General features: G+C 36.0%; 1 protein-coding gene across 1 annotated transcript in view; it reads left to right on the top strand.

Moving 5' to 3' along the window:
* The window catches only part of PJA2 (praja ring finger ubiquitin ligase 2), a 345,411-nt gene that overhangs the window by 150,197 nt on the left and 176,841 nt on the right, over positions 1–18,373 (top strand). Inside the window, exon 2 of the mRNA XM_047778400.1 lies at positions 3,132–3,233. The gene's annotated coding sequence lies outside the window, so the exon portion shown is untranslated. The remainder of the gene's footprint in view (positions 1–3,131; positions 3,234–18,373) is intronic.

The following is an 18,373-nucleotide window of genomic DNA, read 5'->3' as shown; positions in this document are numbered from 1 at the left end:
AGCATTATGATGGACTCAGTGTACCATGTTTATCGGATCATTTTAAGTGGCTGTGATCTTTAAAATAAAAGATTGCATTTTACTACAGCAATGGAAAATGCCATTAACTTGTAAGCATTTAACTGTTTCTTGTCTCAGGATTTCAAAATAGAATTGACTTTTCATTAAGAAGTAAAATTTTATATCAGACAGGGAAAGATAATATGTGATATCACTTATATGTAGAATCTAAAAAATGATACAAATGAATCTCTGTATGTGGACCACAGACAGAGAACAAATTTATGGTTACCGAAGGGGAGAGGTGGCAGGGCAAATTAGGAGTATGAGATTAACAGATACCAAGTACTATACATAAAAAAGATAAGCAACAAGAATTTGCTGTATAGCACAGGGAATTATATTCAATATCCTATAATAATCTATAATAGAATATCATCTACAAAAAAACCCTGACTCTCTATGCTGTATACCTGAAAATAACACAATATTATAAATCAACTGTACTTCAATATAGAAAAAAATAAAACTTTAAATCATTCTAGGCTATGTTTTCTCCAAAACCTATTTCACTTGTTCACTAAACATCAAGAAAAGGGGCAAGACTTGATCCTGTGGACTGCACAGCTAAGGATTTACGGGGCTAAATGGTACTGTTCCTAGTAATCTCTAATTTATCAAAGAGATACAGAATCGCTGGGAAGAGAGGTTGCTTGCTGTTTTCCTGAATTAGAACTTTTATTAACATGTGACAGAAACCCACATCAAACTAGTGTAAGATGAAAGTGAGAGAGAACCAGCAAGGGGGTAGTTAGAGGGGAGAGAAAGTCAAAAGGAATATGTTGATTTAATTACCTGAGTAATACAGAGTTAGCTCTCACTTTGGGCTTGGTTGGGTCCAGGTTTGAGATAATAATATTAGGATTCAGTATACTTCCATTTCTTTAACTAGATTTTCTTTGTACTGGCTTAACTCTCAGGTAGGCTTTCTGTGTTGTGCCCTTTATAAGCTCTATGGAGACTTACTTCCTCCCAGTTCCCAACCAAGCAAGAAAAGAAAGAAGGAAGGAAGGGAAGGAGGGAAAGGGAGACGATGAGAGAAAAAGGAGCTTATTTTTTCCTTATGGGCCCAATAAAATTCCCCCAATTGAGTCTTATTGGTCTAGCCCGGGTGATTGACCCATGACATCCAGGATGTGAAAGCCTCTTTTTGAACAGTTTTGGGTCGTATCATATATCAGATATAAAGAGATCAGAAGGTATAGGAAAGGCTTTCCTGCCATGGAGTAGTGGGTTAATAAACTGACTGCAATGGCTTGGGTGTCTACAGAGATGCGGGTTTGATCCCTGGCCCTGGGAACTTCCATATGCCATGGTGTGGCCACAAAAAGAAAAAAAAAATTATTTCCTTGATGAAGTAAAATTTAATTAAAAAAAAAAAAAAGCTACAGGAGAAGGGGTGAAGTCCTATACAAACCTGATGTTATTTGTTTACAATTACTGTAACTATGTGTGTGTGTTTTCTAAGTCCAGGCCTGGCTTCTCCACTATTCATGTTTAAATTTTGCCTTTGAATAAATTATCCCTAAGTAGTCCATCAGCTTATATTATACCAGTGATACACATCTAGCTTTATCTCTTTCTCAAGCTTATCACAACATGTCTTGCTATGTATTAAAATTTGACTCTGCAGGGAACACCATGATAATTTGGCTTTTTGCAGAAAAGGAAAATATGAGGTGTAGATAACATCACTGGAAAGATATGTGTTAGTTGGCTTTGTGAGATGAGTCTGGTTCCTGCATGCATGGAGCTTAATTAGATTTTGAAGTTTGCTATTGCTAAAGCATAGCTATGAGAAACATTTTTTTTCTTTTTGGCCACCCCAAGGCATGTGGATTTCCCAGGCCAGGGATCGAATCTGAGCTGAAGCTGTGACCTATGCCACAACTGTGGCAATGCTGGATCCTTAACCCACTGCACTGCACCTGACCAGGAATCAAGCCTGCTGATGCAGAGATACTACCAATCCCATTGCACCACAGCAGGAACTCCATATGGGAAACTTTGGGGCATAAGTATAAGCTTGTCTTTCTGTTATTAACAAATAAAGGGAATAACATATTAGTCTATTTAGTGAATTTTTCAGTTTATGGACATTTCATGTTTAATGATACAGATGGCAAGTGTCAGTAAAGTGATCACATCAGCAGTGCTTCCTCCAGAAGTTTCTCAAGGAAGAACATCAGCACCATGTAGCATGGCAATGAGAAGAATGGAGACTTGGAATTATATAATTGAATTTCTGTCTTGGTCTTACACTTTCTATTTATAGGGCCCTGGCTAATTTACTTAACCATCATGCACATGTACATCCCATTTCTTTACCTATAAAGTGAAAATAACAACCTATGTCCTACTTAACTGTCTTAGTCTGTTCAGGCTGCTACAAAAAAATAAAAGATCGAAGGCTTATATAAACAACAGAAATTTATATCACACAGTTCTGGATGCTGACTAAGATCATGTCGCCAGTGTGGCTAGGTGAGGACCCTCTTCAGTCCCAGGTTCTCCCTCTATTCCCACTTGGAGGAAGAAGCTAAGGGGCTCTCTGGAGCCTGTTTTAGAAGAGGACTAATCTCGTTTATGATGGCCTCGCCCTCATAACCACTTCCCAAAGGCCAAACAACCTAATACTTTGGCATTAGAACCTCCATATTTGAGTTTTGGAAGTATATGAACATTTAGAAAATAGCACTCACTTACAGGGCTGGTTTGAAGTTTATACGGAATAAAGCACTTATGTTACACTTATTCACCTTCGTGTCTCTTCTATAAATGAAATACGTGACAGGCTGTGTCTCGTTCAATTTTGTGAGTGTCCATGCCTAATCCTATGCCTGAAAGTCAAAGTATACTCAACAATTGGTGAAAGAACAGATATAAATCAATGAACAAATGATCCAAAAGATGAATGAAAGAGGGAATGATAGCCATGGCCTAGATAGAAGTAGAAAAACATGGTTCAGCACTGGCTTGGGGGAGTTCTGAGATTAAACAATATTTTATTAGTATCTCAGAACTTAGAATCCTTTGACGATGCATGCTTTTTTCTGGACTTCTCTTAATAGAAAAGAAACTTCATATCAAGATTTGGAAAGAAGGGCAAATCTCTTAGTGAAGAAACAGCCAAGAAAATCACTGCTCACCTAGCTCAAAGAGAAACATTAAAGGTAAGACATGGGCAAGAAGTAAAATGGAGCTTGTATGAGTTAATTCTATCATAAGTAACATTTATAATTCCTCTCAATTTCAGACAATGACTCTGTTTTTGCAGAAACCCTTGAATTATTTAACGTATTTCTAAAGAAAACTTTTGAAATCCCTGGAGATGACTTTTTTACCTTTCTATAAAGACTCTTTCCACCCCCATTCAGAGTCTCCGTACAAGTTTATATGATAGAACTTATACTATCTATGGTCTAAGAAAATGAGAATGGATTTAGGTAAACATGAGATTATTCTACTTATTTATAATGACATCAGTGGGCAGGGGGGATGGTCTCTGTTATGGAAAAATATTCTATATGTGTGATTATGTGGTTTCCAGAATTATGCACTCCGAATTTTTGATTTTATATTCATTTAATCTTTCTTAATTTAATCATTTGCAGTGAGGAAAAACAGCTCTGGTAATTGTTTTAAAATCATGGCAAGCATAGGCTCCACTGTATATACAAAATTGTGTATGTATGTTTGAATGGAAGAGTAAACATTGCCAGGGTAGGGAAAGGATGCAGGAGAATTTTGAAACAGGTACTGTAATACAGTATATTATTCTTGGTTCTCCTGATTAAACACATCTGTATTCTGTTACTCATGGCTATAACTACATGGAATGCATTATAGAAATAGAATCACATGCTCATCCTGCCACAAGTACAAGAACATTTACAGTTTGTGTTGAAGAGAAGAAATACATGGAACTAGGAAGACATCTCTGACTATGGTTACTTGGATTTCTTCTGAATACCTTATAAGAGGGGGATGTTTCTCAGCTCTGTGCCAGGTATTTAAGACCTGGAGTAAGGACAAAATAAAGAGACTGAATCTTGGTTTCCCCTGCACTAAAAATATTCTGTTTCAGCTTCCCAGCCCAGAGTACAGGGAAGAAACCAAAATTTCCACTATAACTTCTAAACTGGTAGCAAAACTAATAATCTCCTTTGGGGTGTGGGAGGACGAGGATCTTCATTGCTCCTTCCTACATGCTCCTTCATGAATGTAATCACTGGCCCTATGGATTTGCTGGATAAGACAACCAAAAATAAGCTCATTACAGAAATAAACTTAGCAATTTTATGGAAAAGGGCAAAAAACATGAGTTCATATACACCCAGAAAGCCAATGGCTTTTAAACACATGAAAATAAACTAGATTTCTCCATTAAAGCAAATAAGACAAAACCACACAGAGTTACCATTTTCATGCGGCAGGTCAAGTAAAACCCAGATGTTTTATGGTTCATTGGATAGATGAGGGTGAAGGCACTATTGTTGTTGGGAATCAAAACCGGTAAAATTCTTTGGAAGTCTACTTGGAAATATCTACCAAAATGTGATATGATTTTAGGAAAATTAGTACTGCACAAATATCTCTAGGACATTTCATACAGATATAATCACCTTAATGTATAAAATCATATGTATGATGATACAGATCTTTGATTTACCTCCCACTAAACCCATCATAAAATAAAAATATTATAGATTGAAAATGTTTTTAATACACTTAAACTACTGAACATCATAGCTTAACCTAGCCTAACTTAATTGTGCTCAGAACATTTACATTAGCCTGCAGTTGGGCAAAATCATTTAACACAAAGACTATTTTATAATAAACTGTTGAATATCTCATGTAGTTTAGTGAATACTATACTGGGAAGGTGAAAAATAATGGTTGTATAGGTATAGAATGGTTCTGAGTGTATCACATGTTTACCCTCATGATCTGGCTGACTGGGATGGTGGCTTGATGTCACTGCCCAGCATCACAAGAGAGAATCCTACTACATGTTGCTAACCTGGGAAAAGATCAAAATTCAAAATTTAAAGTATAGTTTTATAAATGTGTATTGTGTTAGCACCATAGTAAAACTGAATAATTGTAAGTTGAGAACTATCTGTATTCATTACAAAAACTTACAAAACAAACTGAATTCTATTTGTAAGAATAAAAGAATGTAGACAGTCTAAACATCTGACAACAGTAGAATGCTTAAATAAATTCTTTTACATAGAATATCAAGCAGACAGTAAAAAAGAGGAAGTTTCTGGTATGAACCAATTTCCAAGATACTTTGTTAAATGAAATAAAGTAGATACACAAGAGTACAGATATTCTGCCACCTCCCACCATTCATCCTAGCCTTTCTCTCCTCCAGGTTGGCCAAGCTCATTTGGAGGCTCAAGGCCTTTGTACTTGCTAACACTTATGTCTGTAATGTCTTACTGATTTTCACATAGATGTCTTTTCTGCTTATTTTTCAAGTCTTAGGGCAAATTACTCCTTCTTAAACCAAACGTCTAGGTGCCATATATTTTTGAAAGAATTAGAGATTAGAGACAAGTTGGCAGAGTAGAAGAACTCAAGCTCACCTCCTATCACAAAATACACCAAAATTACAACTAACTTCTGAACAGCCATCAGCAAAATAGATTGGAAGCTATCAAAAAAAGATATCCTACACCCAAAGACAAATAAAAGCCACACCTAGATGGCAGGAGGAACACTTTGGCAATATAAGCAATCCCATATCTGTCAGGAGGGCAGCCCATAGACTGAAAAAATAACTATATATTGTAGGGCTCTCCAACAAGAATGAGGATTCTGAGCCCTGCATAAGGTTTCCAAGTCTGGGAATCTGGCACTGGGAGGAGGAACTCCTGGAGCATTTGGCATTGAAGGCCAGTGGGGCTTGAGTGCAGGAATTTCACAGTACTGGGGGAAACAGAAATGCCACTCTTAGAGTTGTGCATACAGGGTTTCACATGCACTGGGTCCCAGGGCAAAGGAGGGACTCCATAAAAACCTGCATCAGAACTACCTGCAGGTTTTGGAGAGTCTCCTAGGAAAGCATGGGGTGGCTTTGGCTGGCTTGCTGTGGGGATATGAAGGACATTCTCAGAGAATAATCATCACTGTGAGCTCCCCTGGAGGTTTCCATTTTGGAAAAATCTGGCCCCACCCATTAAGGCTGAGAATCCCCAGGTCAAACAACAAAAGATAGAAACACAACCCCACTCATTAGCAAACAGGCTGCCTAAAGTCCTTATAGGCACAGAATCACCTCTAATCATACCCAGAGACAAAGCCCTACCCACCAGAGCGCTACCTACCAGTGGGCAGGCACCAGTCCTTCACATCAGGAAGCCTGCACAAGCCCTTGTATCAGCTTTACCCACAAGAGGGCAGGTGTCAGAAGCAAGAGAGGCTATAACCCTATAGTGTGCAAAAAGGAGACTGCACAAAAAGCTAGACAAAATAAAAGTAAAAGAAATATGAGACAGATAAAGGAACAAGACAAAAGCCCAGAAAAACAGGTAAGTGAAGTGGAGATAAGCAACTTACATGAAAAATACTTTAGAGTAATGATAGTAAAGAAAATCCAAGATTAGAAAAAAAAATGGAGGTAAAGATTGATGAATTACAAGAAATTTTTAACAAATACATAGAAGATTTAAAGATTAAACAAGCAGAGATGAAAAACACAATAACAAAATAAGAAATTCATTTAAGGAACTAATAGCAGAATACAGGAGGCAGAAGAATGGACAACCATGGTAGAAGACAGACTGGTGGAAATAACTGATATGGAACAGAATAAAGAAAAAAAGAATAAAAACAAATGAGAACAGTCTAAGAGAACTCTGGGACCATTTTAAACACACTGACATTCACATTATAGGGTCCCAGAAGGAGAAGAGAGAAAGGCCAGAGAAAATATTTGAAGAGAGAATTGATGAAAATTTCCCTAACTTGGGAAAGGAATCATTCACTCAAGTCCAGGAAGAATAATGAATGCCATATAGAATAAACCCAAAAAAGGAATACCCTGAGACATGTACTAATTGAACTAACCAAAATTAAAGACAGAGAGGAAAAATTGAAAGCTGCTAGGGAAAGGCAGCAAATAACATGCAATTGAGCCCCCATAAGGATATCAGCTGATTTTTTTTAGCAGAAACTCTGCAGGCCGGAAGGGAGTGACATGGTATACGTAAAGGGATGAAAGGAAAACAACCTTCAACCAAGAATACTATACCCAGAAAGGCTCTCTCATTCACATTTAGAAGGAAAACTCAAAAGCTTTATAGATGAGCAAAAACTAAGAGAATTCAGCACCACCAAACCAGTTTTACAATAAATACTAAAAGAACTTCTCTAAGGAAAAGAGAAAACCCCTCAAATAGAAACAAGAAAACCACAAATGAGAAGGCTCACCAGTAAAGGCAAACATTAAAGTAAAGGTAGGAATTCATCCACACACAAATATGATAGCAAAACCAGCAATCGTGAGGCGGGCACAAATGCAGGATTCTGGAGATGCATTGGCAATTAAGAGACCAGGAACTTAAAACAATCTTGTATATATACAAAAAAATAATAAAAAACATTCTAAACACAACTAAAGCTAGTCATCAAACCACAAAAGAAAAGAACAAAAGAAGGGAAGAAAAAAATCAACAAAAATAAATCCAAAACAATAAAATGGCAATAAGAACATATCAATAATTACCTTACATGTAAATGTACATAAACTGGCTGAATGGATACAAGACCCACATATATGCTATCTGCAAGAGACCCACTTCAGTTCCAGGGACACATACAAACTGAAAGTGAGAGGATGGAAAAAATATATTCCACGCAAACAGAAATCAAAAGAAAATTGGAATAGAAGTACTAATATCAGACAAAATAGACTTTAAAATAAAGATGGTTACAAGAGACAAAGAAGGTCATTACATAATGATCAAAGGATCAATCCAAGAAGATATAGCAATTGTAAACATATATGTACCCAACATAGGAGCACCTTAATATATAAAGCAACTGCTACCATAAAAGAACAAATTGACAATAACACAATAATAGTGGAGGACTTTAACTTACAGCAATGGACAGATCATCAAGGCAAAAATCAACGAGGAGTTCCCTTTGTGGCTCAGTGGCTTAATGATCTGCCATTGCCTCTGTGAGGATGTGGGTTTGACCCCTGGCCTCAGTGGGTTAAGGATCCCGCATTGCCGTAAGCTGCTGTGAAGTTCGTAAATATGGCTCAGATCTAGCGTTGCTGTGGCTGTGGTGCAGGTCTTAGCTGCATCTTTGATTCAGTCCCTAGCTCAGGGACTTCCATATGCTGCAGACGCAGCTGGAAAAAAAAGGAAGGAAGGAATAAAACCAACATGGAAACACAAGCCTTAAATAATGCTTTAGACCAGATGGACCTAATAGATATTTATAGAACATTCCATCCAAAAGCAATGGAATGGATATTCTTCTCAAGCACGCATGGAACATTCTCTAGGACAGATCACATTCTGGGCCACAAATCAAGCCTCTGTAAGTTTAAGAAAATTGAAATCATATCAAGCATCTTTTCCAATGACAATGCTAAAAGAATAGAAATCAATTACAAGGGAAAAGACCTGCAAAAAATACAAACATGTGAAGACTAAATAATATGCTATTAAACAACCAGTGGATCACTGAAGACATCATAGAGAAAATAAATACCTAGAGACAAATGACAGTGAATACACAATGATCCCAAACCTATTGGACACATTAAAAGCATTTCTAAGAGGGAAGCTTATAGCAATATAGTTCTACCTCAGGCAACAAGAAGAATCTCAATAAGCAATCTAGCTTTATACCTAAAACAACTAGAGAAAAAAGAACAAACCAACCCCAAAGTGAATAGAAGGAAAGAAATCATAAAGATCACAGAAGAAACAAATGAAATTGAAATGAAGAAAACTATAGAAAAGATCAATGAAACTAAAAGCTGGTTCTTTGAAAACATCAACAAAATTAATAAATCCTCAGCCAGACTCATAAAAACAGGGAGAGGGTTCAAGTCAATAAAATTAGAAATTGAAAAGGACAAGTTACAATGGACATAACAGAAATACAGAGGATCATAAGAGACTATTGCAAGCAACTGTATGCCAATAAAATAGACAACCTAGAATAAATGGACCTTTCTGAGAAAGGTGCAATTTTCCAAGACTAAACCAGGGAGAAATAAGAAACATGAATGGACCGTCACAAGTACTGAGATTGAAACCATGATTAAAAAAACTTCCAACAAACAAATTCCAGGACCATATGGATTCACAGGTGAATTCTATCAAACATTTAGAGAAGAGTTAACATCTATCCTTCTGAAACTCTTCCCCAAAAAATCACAGAGAAAGGAACACTCCCAAACTGATTCTGTGAGGCTACTATCACCTTGATACCAAAACCAGACAAAAATACCACCAAAAAAAGAAAATTACAGGCCAATATTACTGAGAACATAGATGCAAAAATCCTCAACAAAATACTAGCAGACCAAATCCAGTAATACATTAAAAGGATCATACACCATGACCAAGTGGGATTTATCCTGCAGATGCAAGGATTTTTTTCAATATCTGCAAATCAGTGTGACATACTACATTAACAAATTGAAATATGAAAACCATGTGATCATCTTAATACATGAAGAAAAAGCTTTTGGCAAAATCCAATACCCATTTGAGTTAAAAAAAAAAAAAAACAACCCTCTAGAAAGTGGGCATAGAGGGGAAGCTACCTCAACATAATAAAGGCCATGTATGACAAACCTACAGCTAACATCATTTTCAATGATGAAAAGCTGAAAGAATTCCCACTAAGATCAGGAATAAGACAAGACTCTTTCCCCTTTTATTCAGCTTAGTTTTAGAAGCCCTAGCCTTGTCAATCACAGAATAAAAAGAAATAAAAGGAATTGAAATTGGAAAGGAAGAAGTGAAACTATGACTTCAGATGGCATGATACTATACATAGAAAATCCTGAATATGCTACCAGAAAACTGTTAGAGATCATCAATGAATTCGGTAAAGGTGCAGAATGTAAAATTAATACACAGAAATCTATTGCATTTATATATACTAACAATGAAAGATCAGAAAGAGGGATTAGGGAAAAACTCATTTACCATTGCATCAAAAAGAATAAAATACTTATGAATAAATTTACCTAAAGAGATCGAAGACCTGTAGTCTGAAAACTGTAAGACACTGATGAAAGAAACCAAAGACAACACAGATGGAAAGATACACCAACAGATGGAAAGATATCCATGCTTTTGAATTGGAAGAATCATTATTGTCAAAACAAGTATACTATCCAACTCAATCTACAGATTCAACACAATCCCTATCAAATTTTACCAATGGCATTTTTCACAGAACTAGAACAAAAATGTTTTAAATCTGTATGGAAACATAAAAGATCACAAACAGCCAAAGCAATTCTGAGAAAGAAAAATGGAGCTGGAGGAATCAGGCTCCCTGACTTCAGGCTATACTACAAAGCTACAGTCATAAAAACAGTATGATACTGGCACAAAAATAAATATATATCAGTGGAACAGGATAGACAGCCTAGAAATAAACCCATGCACCTATGGTCAAATAATCTGTGACCTAGAGATTGAAGGAGATAAGAATATACAATGGAGAAAAGACAGCCTCTTTGATAAGTGGTGCTGGGAAAATCAGACAGCTACATGTAAAAGAATGAAATTAGAACACTCTCTAACACCATAGACAAAAATATATTCAGAATGGATTAAAGACCTAAATATAAGGCCAAATTCTCTTAGAGGATAACAGGATGAACACTCTCAGATATAAACCACAGAAATACCTCCTCAGATCCATCTCCTAGAGTCATGAAAATAAAATCAAAAATAAACAAATAGGACCTAATTAAACTTAAAAGTTTTTGCACATCAATAAAATGAAAAGACAACCTACAGAATGAGGGAAAATATTTGCAAATGAAGTGACTGAGAAGGAATTAATTTCCAAAATATACAAACAATTCATGCAACAAACAAAAAAGCAACCCATTCAAAAAATGGGCAGAAGATCTAAATAGACATTTCTCTAAAGAAGACATACAGATGGCCAAAAAAATGCATGAAAATATGCTCAACATCACTAATTATTAGAAAAATGCAAATCAAAGCTACTATGAGGTACCGCCTTACACCAGTCAGCAAGGCCATCGTCAAAGTCTAAAAACACTAAATCCTGGAGTGGGTATGGAGGAAAGGAAATCCTCTTACATTGTTGATGGGATTGTAAAATTGGCACAACCACAATGGAAAACAGTATACAAGTTCCTTAAAATACTAAATATAGAATTTTCATATGATCCAGCAATCCCACTCCTGGGCATATATCCAGAGAAAACCATAATTGGAAAAGATACATGCACCCAATGTTCATTGCAGCACTATTTACAATAGCCAAGACAGAGAAGCAACCTAAATGTCCATCAACAGAGAAATAGATAAAGAAGATGTGGTACATATATGTAATAGAATATTACTCAGCCATAAAAATGAATGAAATAATGGCATTTACAGCAACATGGATGTAGTTACTGTAATGGACCTAGAGATTATCATACTGAGTGAAGTTTCTCAGACAGTGAAAGACAAACATCATATCATATCCTATATGTGGATTCTTGAAAAGGGATACAAATGAACTTATTTGCAGAATAGAAACAGACTCACAGATTTTGAAAACAAAGTTATGATTACCAAAGGGGACAGGTGTGGGCTGATGGTCTGTGGGTTAGAGGTTGGCATATACACACTGTGTATGTGGAATGACTGGCTAGTGGGGCCTTGATGTATATAGCACAGGGAATTCTGCTCAGTGTTTGTGATGGTCTGTGTGGAAAAAGAATCTGAAAAAGAATAGATTGTATACATGTATAGCTAAATCACTTTGTTGTACAGCATGTTATCACATTTTATTTTATTTTATTTTATTTTGTTTGTCTTTTTGCCTTTTTTAGAGCAGCTCCTGAGGCATATGGAGGTTCCCAGGCTAGGGGTCCAATCAGAGCGGTAGTTGCCAGCCTACGCCAGAGCCACAGCAAGGCCGGATCCAAGTCACATCTTCGACCTATACCACAGCTCCTGGCAAGCCGGATCCTTAACCCAGTGAGCAAGGCCAGAGATGGAACCCACAACCTCATGGTTCCTAGTTGGACTCATTAACCACTGCGCCACGACGGAAACTCCCTATCACAACATTTTAAATCAACTGTTTTCCTCTTACCAACTGTTCTATACCTCCTGAGCCCTGGGAGAACACAGTTGGTCATGTCCCTCCTCAGAAGTTCAAGCACCAGCTGCATGGAATTTCTTCCCAGAGGCCCAAATACTAACTCTGTAAGGCCCTTACTCCTAGCTCATAGTGTCTGGTTAAGGGCCTTTTCCATATGTTCTGCAGGCTTGAGAGTGGTTGCTGCTGCTTATAGTCATAAATTTCTGGGCACCGCAGCATCCGCTTTTTGCTCTCTCAGGCTTTTGTCTTCTGATTAACAAGTTCCCTGTAATTCTAACTATTTATGCTTTCTGTTTCCCTTCCTGTAAGTAGGTATTCTGGGTCGTCTTCTTCCCCTGGATGATCTTGGTCTGTCTTGACTCATTTATATCCCTCAAGATGCATATTCAACTTCCTGTTTGCTGTTTATATTTTAAAGTCTGATAGACTATCTTATCAAAAAATGAACTTCTCTTGCACAATCTATTTCTCTGTCAGAATTATGTATCTCAGTAAATGGTACCTCTATCCATTCATTTGTTTAGTCTTCATATTCTAGAAGTCATCTTTGCTCTCTGATTATTCACATGCAGTGCATCAGTATGCCATGTTGGTTCCATCTCCAAAACCTCACTCCCTTCTATTGCTTTCCATCTCATGTCATTACCCTGATCTAGATCATCATTATCTATCATTTGGCTACTACAGTAGCCTTCTGAGTAGTCTTCATTTAACTCTTGCCTTCCTGGAGTCATTTTTCTATATCAGAGCCATATCATTAAGATATAAATCACAATGAAAATTAAATCTGCACTCCTTACCACGATCCTGTAAGATCTGGTTCCTGCCAGCACTTCCAATCGCATCCCCTATCAAAATCTGCTTGCACTACCCATACTCTAGAGTTAGAGGCCTCTTTTCTGTGTCATGCCACATAAAGCTGTTTATAGACTAAGGTCCTTTGAATTCATTGCCTCACCTATCAAGAAGTTTCTTCTACTGGTTGTTCACATGGTCTTAATGCTCATATCATCCTACTTTTTCTAAAGTAGCCTTCCTTCCCTAATTTCTCTCTATTATAAAATCCAATTAATCTCCTTCATACTCTTATTTTGATTGTTGATTCTTTCCTTTGTTTGCTATCCAACCACATGGGGCCCTTGCTATTTTTGTTGCATCTGCAATATCTCCTGCACCTGGAGCAGTCTCTATTCTCTAAAAATTGCTCAGTAGATCTATGTTGACTAAATTAATGAATGACTGTTTTTAGTATCCTTTTTTTAAAATAATCTAACATCAAAGTCCTTATATACTTTCAAGTATATAAAATTTTCTACTACATTGGAATGAAAATATATAGAATTAGATTCATCTTCCACCTACATTTTCTTTGGATAAATAATACATGAATATGTAAGTCAAAGATAAAGATATACCAGAATGTATGAGATTTTTGGAGTTCCCATCTTGGCTCAGTGGTAATGAACCTGACTAGTATCCATGAGGATGCAGATTCAATCCATGGCCTCACTCAGTGGATTGAGGATCCGGAGTTGCCCTGAACTATGGTGTAGATCACAGATCTGGCTCAGATCTGACAATGCTGTGGCTGTGGCATAGGCCTGCAGCTATAGCTCTGATTTGACCCTAGCCTGGGAACTTCCATATGCTATGGGTGCAGCCCTAAAAAGCCAAAAAAGAAAAAAAAAGAATGTGTGAGATTTTCACAACAGCGAGATTCATGGCCTTTAAAAATATGTAGAACAAGATGAAACAAATGTTTTCAGTGGATGTTCAGGTGCTCTTTTCTAAAAATAACATAGTAACCACAAATCAATGTTTAAAGCCAGATGGTTAATGAAGGCCAGCCAGGAAACTCCCATAATTCACAGTAATGAGTATGGTAATGAGCTCCCATTATAAACCAAACTGCAGTATGACACACTGTATCTATTTCAAATAACAGTAATTTGATTGTCTCATATTTTTCAAAGCTCCAAAGCTTAATTTATTGGAAAAAATGTTAGAAAGCCTGATTGATGGAACTAATAATGCCCAATTTGTCAATGGAATGTGGCCTAAATTTTATTAACAAAACCTGTTCAAATGTCAGATGTCATCAGAAAGAAAACAATATTCAAACTCAAATGAAAATTAAGATATTTCAAAACATGAAAGAAGTCCCATTACTATGGTTGAAAAGAAATGTTTTTTCTTCAGCTCTTTGATGTCTTTAAATAGGACCCTAGCGAGGTAGGTTCTGTTGAACAAAATGTTTTAGGGACCTGGCTACTATAGAAAAATGCTATGGATTAAATTTTATTTTAGTATCAAAAACACATGTTTATTTTTACACTTAAAATTCACCTTGATCTCAGAGAGGTAGTCTTAAAAGGCATTCCCAGTTACCCAGAGTGACATGAGCAGGAGCACATTGCATATGCAGACAATTTAATAGGATTACCTAGACGGTTCTGCTTTTGAGTGGCATGTCACACTCTTCTTTTGAAAGGATGGAATCTTCACAGTCAAGAATTGAGAAAGCAAGGGCTGCAATATATATCCTGATTTCCATCTAATGTAAAGTTGGCTGCTTGTATATCATATGTTTGGAATATAAGCCTTTACAATTGATGGGTATATTTGATGTGCTATATTTATATGTTTTTTAAATTAAACTGTTATTTGTTTGTAAGAATTCTAAACCACACTTCTCCCAAAAATGTAACGAGAATATAGACAGTCATGCTTGGACAAATTCTGATCTTTTATAAGATTTCTGAGTTGATCTTAGTTATATTTACTGAGGGCTGGAAGTTTATTTTCTGAAGTGTGTGAGACAGAAGGTCTCTGGTCTGGGAGCAAAAAGGAAAAATGGAAGGTATGAGTATTATATTGAAAATCAAATGATCAAGTTAATTTAGCCATTTTCTCCTACTCAGCTCCCCATATACTGGTAGCCAGGCCTTCATCATCCAGAGAAGAAATTAAAGGTCTCTAGAAAATAATACAAACTCAAGAGGAAGTTCCAAAGATGCTGAAATCAGAAATTTCTTGAGTAAATAGCCCAACCTGATCTACCTAAATGAGATTCAATCTTAAGGCCCACTAATGCACTCAAAGAGACCAGTGAGATTTTTACAAAACTGCAAAATATGAAAAGACAATATATGTCAAATATGAGAAGACAATAGTATATATGCATATATAATTATATATAAAGTATTAAAATATATGTGAAGACAGAAACACCATAAAATATGATAAGATGATTAAGGGTTATCAGACATTGGAAACCATTATATAATTTGGAAGACAGAGATAAAAACAAATAGATATAAAGCAATTTGGAGGCAAGAGACCATGCAGAAGAAAAAAAAAACCTGAAAATGAGAACAAAACAGAATTAATATCTTCAGAGAGATGAGAGATCATACACCCCAAAACAAAAACAGGATACTATAGTAGAGTTTTTACAAATGAAAAATATTATATCAAAAAATGAAAACTTGGAGTTCCCATCATGGAGCAGCAGAAATGAATCTGACTAGGAACCAAGAGGTTGCAGGTTTGATCCCTGGCCTCTCTCAGTGGGTTGAGGATCCGGCGTTGCCGTGAACTAAGGTGTAGGTCTCAGGCTTGGATCTAATGTTGCTGTGGCTTTGGCATAGGCCGGCAATTGTAGCTCCAGTTCAGCCCCTGGCCTGGGAAACTCCATAAGCTGCAGGTGCAAAAACAAAAACAAAGACAGAAAAAAAGAAAATAAACTCAACAGAAGAGTTTTCAAGAAGACTCTTGAGAGAAAATTTCGACAACTCTTGAAGAGTGAGAGGTCAAATAGTGATTAAAAGCATAAAAAAATGAAACAAATGGAAACAATTTTAACTTTAGGGAAAATAGTTGTGCAGGAAAGGAATAGTGCTCATAGTTTACTACATGTCTCAGCTAAAAATAGAACTTCCATATGAATATGCAATATTAATTTAACCAAAATTACAATATAAATCTACTATAAGAATAGGGAATGAGAAAACCATACATATGTGGAAAGGGGAAAAGGGAGGGAGGAAAAGAGATTTGTAGTTTCATTTCTGTAGTAAGAAGTCAGAACAATGCTAGAAACTGAGAAAAGAAGTAGCAAGAATGCTACTGCTCATGTCACTCTGGGTAACTGGGAGTCATGAGCCTAAATGACAATAAAATGAACTAAAAGAGATGAAAGTGATTAATTCAGGGAAGACAAAAAGTTGAAAAGGAGTGTTTCATAGCAAACCTTGTCAACTATTGGAGTCTTTAGATGTTGTATATGATGAGCCTTAATAAAAATAAAAATGAAAGGAGAATGAGGCATGGGTGGAAGCAGTGGTGGAGCTCAGTGAACAGTAATTACGAGGATAAGAGAGCTGGATTGGTGATGGTCAGCACATTTCTGTGTGTCTCCAGACTGGTCAAACTGAGAAGACCACTTGGTGAGTGGAGGCACATGACAAAGTACAAAAGTCATCAATAGGCCTTAAGGATTCTGGCCTCCTGACATGTCTCATTTGTAAATTCTAGACTCTGCCTCTTTATAGATGGGTGACCTTGGACAAGTGAGCTAAGCTCTGCAAGCCCTAATAGCTCGGCTGTTTCTCATTCATTTTGTATTCTTTGCAACTTGTAGCAGAGAGATTTCTAGAGAGTATGCACCAAGATACATTTATACATTATTTGGATTTCTATTTTCTTTGGGGAAAATATTCCCTATATGTAAACAAATATGTGAAATATATTTGTATAGAAGAACCTGTTTAGAAGCCGATAAGGCATAGAGATGGTTCCAAGTAGTCATCATATGCAGCTTTTTACATAATAATCCAAACATGGATAAACAACAAGTTCTTCCAGTAGAGCACAGGGAACTATATCCAGTCTTCTGGGGTAGACCACAATGGAGAATAACATTTAAAAATAGAATATGTATATATTTGTATATGTGTGTATATATATATATATGTATATATGACAATCACTTTGCTGTACAGCAGAAATTGGCACAACATTGTAAATCAGTATTCTTTAATTAAAAAAAAATAACCCAAACATAGCCAAAACACTTAAAATTTCTGTTGTAATCACCTTCAAAAAGCAAAACACTTTTAAAATTTTTATGACCACTTTTTCAATTACAAGCATACACATTTTTACTGAAACTTTGAAAAATACAGATACAAATATAGAATGTTAATCACACCACTCAAAAATAATCATAAAAGTTTGGGTATATACTCCAGATTTTCTTTTTATTTATCTATGTATGCATGTATATACATTTTACAAATTTGCGAATACACTGTGTGTTTTGTAACCTGATTTTTTACAATTAATATTTTATAAATATTTCCCTCGTCATTAAATATTATTGTCATTATAATTTTAATGGCTTCATACTGTTCAAATAGATATACAACAACTCATTGCCAGATTTATCTAATATTTTCCATGGTCTGTTTTTATAAATAATGCTGTAATGAATAACCTTGTATGTGAATTTCGGTGCACATTTATTTATTTCAATGGAGACAGAATTTCAATTCCTGGAAGTTATTTTAATTCCTAGAGGTAGAATTTCCAGAAAAAAAGAGGATGTATATTTTAAAAAACTCATTGTACTAAATTTCTCTCTAGCTGACAGTTTCACCAGCAGTCCACAATTCATATTTTTGAATACTCTCTAATTGATAAAACTTGATTTTTGAAAATAAATTCTTTACTAGGTATCACACTTCTACCCATAGTTGATGAACTCTTTGAGCTTGGAGACCACTTCCTAAAAATTCATCTTTTGTAATTTCCAAAATCTCAGGAAAAAGTAATTTTGTGTTAGTACCCAGTAAATAAGGTCAATCATCAAACTGGGTGATGCTGTTTGGGTCAATATAATATACTAAAGAGTAATAACATTGATTGTATACATTGCTAGCAGACTTTGAAACACAGATAT

Source organism: Phacochoerus africanus, chromosome 4 (genome assembly GCF_016906955.1).
Source record: "Phacochoerus africanus isolate WHEZ1 chromosome 4, ROS_Pafr_v1, whole genome shotgun sequence".
NCBI lineage: Eukaryota > Metazoa > Chordata > Mammalia > Artiodactyla > Suidae > Phacochoerus > Phacochoerus africanus.
This window is presented reverse-complemented; position numbering and strand designations above follow the sequence as displayed.